The sequence below is a fragment of the Macrotis lagotis genome, chromosome 4 (genome assembly GCF_037893015.1).
Source record: "Macrotis lagotis isolate mMagLag1 chromosome 4, bilby.v1.9.chrom.fasta, whole genome shotgun sequence".
Taxonomy (NCBI): domain Eukaryota; kingdom Metazoa; phylum Chordata; class Mammalia; order Peramelemorphia; family Peramelidae; genus Macrotis; species Macrotis lagotis.
Window position 1 is genome coordinate 120,516,376 of NC_133661.1, and position 6,560 is coordinate 120,522,935.

Consider the following 6,560-nt stretch of genomic DNA (forward strand, 5'->3'; position numbering starts at 1 on the left):
GTTCACTGACAGGTATTTTTTTTTTTTAGAACTAAGATGGTTCATTTGATTTTCACTGAATTTCAAATAAACTTTTATATCCTTTGAGCTTTGTGAGCTACTTAAAAGAGGTATTGGTGAAAGCAGGTTATATTCTGTTAGATTAGAAGATGGAAAAATATCTGGATACAGGCAGGAAGTTGGAGAAGCAAAACAATTGTACCTGGGACCTTCAAAACTGACATAGAGTCTGGAGGAAGCAGATGGAATATAGGAACAACAAAGAGATAAGTTTGCCTAGAACTGAGATTATAAGAATAGTAAAATAGGCTGAAAAAGGGGGCATCTAGGTGGCACAGTGGATAAAGCACCAGCCCTGGAGCCAGGAGTACCTGACTCATCCAGCCTTAAACACCTAATCCTTGTCTTGCTGTGTGACCTTGGGCAATTCACTCTTAACCCCATTGACTTACACAAATAAAAAAAATAAGCTGAAAAAGATGGCTGGATTGGGGTCAGGCTATGAAAGATTTAAATGACAAATTGAGACACTTGTATTTTTATTCTGGAAATAATAGGGAACCAATGAAAACTTTTTAGGCAGGAAGGTAACAATCAGATCTGTCTAGAAATCAGTTCATAAGTGTTATTAAATTCATTAACATTAGAAATGATAAAGCCAGTTCAGAAATATTCTTTTGGCAACTGTGGGAAAGAAGAATTGGAGAAGGGGGAGCCAGATTCCAGAAGTCAGGAGTTTAATTAAGAAGTTGCTGTGGGAGCAGCTAGGTGGCACAGTGGATAGAGCACCAACCCTGGAGTCAGGAGGACCTGAGTTCAAATTTGACCTCAGACAATAATTGCCTAGCTATGTGACTTTGGCCAAGTCATTTAACCCCATTACCTTAAATAAATAAAATTCTTCTGGGGGCAGCTAGGTGATGCAGTGGATAGAGCACTGGCCCTGGAGTCAGGAGTACCTGAGTTCAAATCCGGCCTCAGGCACCTAATAATTACCTAGCTGTGTGGCCTTGGGCAAACCACTTAACCCCATTGCCTTGCAAAAAAACTAAAATTAAATAAATAAATAAAATTAAAAAATAAAAATAAATATTTTTTTAAAAAAAAAAAGAAGCTGCTGTGGAAAGTCAGAAGGCAGCAAAGAGACCCTGAATAGCATGGTGGCTGTGTGAGAGATATAGTAGAGGAGGAACCTACAAAACTGATGAGAAGTGGAGAATAGCACTGGTTATTAAGAGACTGGTCAACACCCACCTGCAAACCCACTTGCATTCTCTTTATGCAGTTTTCCTTCTGGAATAAAATGAGACACTCACAAGCCATTGAACAGTTAACAAGAAGAGGTTTTCCCTAACACAGCAAGGAGACTATCTGCTCCACTCATCTTCTGAAAATTAATCTGGTCAGCAATTCAGAGTACGATGACTTATCTTTGAAAATCTACTAAATCCTCTCTCTCATCACATTCAACTGAGAGCAATACATACCATGAAAACAATGTAAAGACTAACAGACTGCCTTCTGGGGGGGTAGGGGGAGGGAAGCAAGACTGGGGGAAAATTGTAAAACTCAAAATAAACAAATAAATTTTTTAAAAAAGAAAATCAATCAGAGAGGTCAACTCAGGACCTCTATGGACCTAAAAATGGAAGAGGCATAGATGAATGGATGGATGGGTGATGAATGGATAGATGGATGAATGAATGAATGAAGAATTTTTTTAGTTTTTACTATGTACAAAACACTATGCTAAGTGCTAGGGTACAGATAAAAAAGTAATAGTCCCAGCTTTCAAAGAGTTAATGTTATAATTCTAGGAGACAATATATGGAAGAGTTCAATTAAGGGTCAAATGAAAAGGACTTAAAATTAACAAAGCAGATGCCAATGATTTATTTAATGCCATTTCATTGATAAAAATCATAACAGTTCTAGTTGAGCCATTTGAAAGTGTTAAGGATTTTGGTGACAAGAACTTTCTTTGGGGGTTTTCAAAAGATGTGGTTGTGACATTTACTCCTGACTCCAGGGCCAGTGCTCTATCCACTGCACCACCTAGCTGCCCTGATTGTGACATTTACAAGGAACAATTGCCAGGCTGCATCTTCACAGAGGTTGCTTACACCAGGAAGATGCTTGTAGACACTAGACTGGAAACAGTTATTTTTTTGGGGTTTTTTTTTGTAAAGTAATGGTATTAAGTGACTTGGCCAAGGCCACACAGTTAAGTAAGAATTAAGTGTCTGAGGTCAAATTTGAACTCAGGTCCTCCTGACTCCAGGGTCAGTGCTCTATCCACTGAACCATCTACTGTCCCTGAAATTTTTCTATTTCAAAGCTTTTGGGTCCACAGTCCATCAAGAAGACATCTTCAGGAAGGCTGAAGAGAGATAATGATAAAAATGATGATGGCAATTTGGCATGTCTCACAAATGCTGCCTTTTGTCTCTCTACCATGGTTCCTTATTGCTTTGACCAGGATGTCTTGCCTTTCCTATAGATGGGAGTTGATTGAGAATAGTAAGCCCCTTCTTCATAAGAGCCACCTCTCTGAATGATGCCTGTGAAGGAAAGGCTCAAAGTAGTATCAGTGTTCTAGGGAGTGCTGCCATACCCATGGAAGCAGGTTTCTTGGGCCTATCTGCCTATTGGTGGTAATTGGTGATGGTGATAATACAGGTCCCTTCTCCACAATGATTCCTCTTCTCTGTGATGGATGCAGAAGCATGGGTTTTAGTAGGACTAGAAGAAGTAGGGAGACTGCCATTTCTAAGACTCTTGGGTTCAGGGTCCTGTTCTGTCTCCAAAACAGTCTAAAGAAGGATGATGATCATAGTTTATTGAGAAGGACCCAATCAAATCTCAGGGAAAGCTTTGTTGCTTTCTAGTGAAAACTAATTCCAGTTTTGAGAAATGGGGAATCCTGATCCCATCATACTAGAAGAAAAGTGGTATCCTCAACAGTTACTTGGAAATTTGAGGGAGAGGTGGTGTTTTCCCCATGGTAGAAAGATAATGTTTTCCATTTTTGGCATTGTGTTTGAGATATCCATGGGAAGTTCAATTAGAGATACCCTGAAATGAACTTCCTTCTTACCAGAATTTCTTTGCACTAGCTGGCTTTGTTGCCCTTGTTGCTCTATCCCTACTTTTTAGTTCCCATCTTTAAGACAGATCATCAAGGTCATACAGACAACTTTACCCAACTCATTTCTTATCCCCTACAAATACCTTCCATCCACTCTATAAATATTTTATATGTACCTAGTCATTTTGCATGTTGTCCCCCCCCCTTTGGAATTTAAGCTCCTTGATGGCAGGGATTACCAGCACTTTTTTCTAACCCTTAGCATAGTATCTGACCTATAAGAGACACTTGATAAATGTTTGTTGACAGAGTGACCCTGGACAAATTATTTCTTAGGGTCTCCAGGCAACTTTTTAATTTAAATTACAGAATAACTGCAAATTTACTTTAGTTGAAGGATTTCTTTGATTTTTTTCTGTTTTTTTTTCTTATATCACCCTATCCACCCACACTGACCTCTTTATATGCCCCATACTAGACACTTCCTTTACAAAATCTGGATATTTTTTCACTTGCTACCCACTATACCTAGATGTCATCTTTATCTGCATCTCCTGGATTCCTTCAAATCTCAGCTAAAATCTCATTTTCTGTAATAAACCTTATCCCTCTGTTTCAAATCTCAGCTAAAATCTCATTTTCTGTAATAAACCTTATCCCTCTGTTTATTTCCTATTTATCTTGTATTTGTCTTGTTTGTAGTTATTTGCATGTTACAGCCCCCCTCCCACTTAGATTGTAAGAGCAGGACTTGTCTTCCACCTTTCTTTATATACCCAATGTATACTTCACACAATGTCTGGAACGCAGTAGATTCTTAATATATGATGATTAAGAGGTCTCTATACCAGTAAAGTAACAGGTCTTTCCTCCTTCCCAAAACAAACTGTTCAAGGAACTATATGAGTTAGACTACCTCATCTGAGTAGTATAAGGATCAAAGGAGATAATGTGTATGTAAATATAAGCTATTAAGGTAACTCAATTGACTCAAAGCAGAAAGAAATGTATGTAGGGAATTGAAGTTTCTGGGTCAGAACAGAAACAAAAATTTAGCACTTCACTTATGGGAGAGCACAAAAACCAGAGCAGTCAGTTGCAAAATTTGATTTCAGTTTTCAGAGGTAACTGTGTCTGGAGTCACCAGATTGGTGGTACTTGACTACAGTCAAGGTCAAAATAATTGGAAACATTAGCAGAGAGCAATGTCATAATTGGTAGCCAATTGCCACCAATTTCTGGTGGTCAGAGAGAAAGTGACTCATCTGTGGGTGCTTTGTTATACTAATTCAGAGACTAGAGCCTGAAAGTGGCAGGTTTCACTTAAATGAAAGGTAACTATGTCTAGAACAAAGAACTCTGATGGAAGTGTGTAGAATAGACTGATATGGTTGGGGAATCATCATTCTTTGGGATCAACACAGGAACAATAAAGGTTAAATTCTATTTTCTAGCGCCTGAAGCAAGGAGGTATTTTCGGTATGGTTTCTGTTGAAAAATTATATCTCTTAAAGGTGCATTTATTAAAACTTGTCAGGAAGTTAAACCTGCAAGGTAACCCCAAAGTTGTTTTATGTACCTGATTTGGGATGTACCCCTTTAATTAGTTATTAAGGACAAGCTAAGTCAGTGAACTATATAAAATGGTGCTGAGACCAACATATGAGTTCCACTCTTGTACAAGCCATGTATTTGGCTTGGTACAGAGAAAGTACCCTAGGATCAGCATAATTCCAGTCAGCTACATGGTTTAGCTTTAAGGACAAAATTCTCTACCTATTGGACCTTGGGAGAGTTTTGAGATTATGACTCAACATAAACCTATCCCTCTTACTGATAGCTTTCTTTTTGTATAACTCTTAAAGGTTACAAAATTTTATTAACACATTCACATATACATATATATTGAGGAAATGTTATATGATGCTAGAATGTTAGATGTGGGATCAGGATGATGTGGATTTGAATCCTATCTCAGATACATAGTAGCTGTGTGAAACAAATCAGTTAATCTTTTTGTGTCTCAGTTTCCTCATAATGTAAAATAGAGATAATAATAGTATTGATCTCACAGGATCACAGAAGGGATCAAATGAACATATGTAAAGTATTAGATAATTTTTAAATTACATATAAATGTCAGCTATACCTATCTATTTCAGCTCTGTGCAGAAACTCAAGAATAAGTTGACAAAATAAAGCTCAAAGAGTTTGTGACTTGCCCAGTCTAACAATGCTAATAGTTATCAGAACAGGAATTAAAACCTAGATCTTATGACTTTAAGTCATGTTTTTTTTTCAGTAAAAATCTTAACAATGAATGACTGAATAGAGTTTCTTCAATGAACGTTATAGCAACAGCAAATAATATTCAGGGAAATGATGTCATACAAACATGTAAATTGGATTTGAGGTGTATGTGGGTGGGTGGGTGGGGCTTGCTAAATCACCAGCCTCACTTTCTCCTCCAGAGCATCTGGGTTCAGTGACAAGATATGAATCAGAATGATTCCTGGAAGTAAAGCAGTCAGTTAAGTGACTTGCCCAAGGTCATAAAACTAATAAGAGTCAAATATCTGAGGCTGGATTCAAACTCCTGTCCTTCTGACTCCAAATCCAGTGCCCTATCCACTGTACCACCTAGCTACCCATAGAAACAGTAAATGTGCTTTGAATGTCTAGGAACTACCACTGTTTTCCCAGGTAAAAAGGACCCAGGACTTCTTAACTAGTATGTAGAAGCCATGTGTGATGAATGAGAAGTCTGAGCCACATAATTTCTAGGTAATTAACAATCAATATATCAATTATAGCTAACTAATAATAGAGTGATGGTCATTTACTTTCTCTCATAAATCAGAAACATCCCCTGAAATCCAGAGAACATTCAATGCTTAAATAGCCTTTAAAAAGGGAATGTACCTCCCTTTTCAACTCCAGTTAACAATCAGTGAGGGTGTGGACATATTAATAAGGAGATAAGCAAAAAAGTCTTCAACTCCTCCTGCTGAGAAAATTATCCAATCATGAGATTTAGCCACTTCCAGCAAACTTGGCAAAAGAATCTTTCTCCATGCAATCTACACTCACTGGTTTTCCTCTTTGTAAACTGGATCATTCTAAAGTCTAATGGAAGATCCCAAAAATTGGAGCAGATTTTCTAAGGGAACTGGGTGAGGTCCCACTAAAAATAAAAAAGTGCATACCCCAAGGATTTGGGCAATCTTATCTATCAACAATGGTCTTCAGAGACTGACTGAAGAACTTAAAGGAGTTGATTTCTGAATGAGGAAATAGGAATGGAACACCTTAATTTAATAATTGGTTAAATAATTATCATTATAATTAATTAATAATAAGAGAAAAATAATCTCACATAATAATTTTTTATGACAGAGAACCAGGTAGAGAGAGATGATAAGATTTTTGTACCTTGCAAAGACTCAAAGAAGTTATTTTCCAAGAAATGGTA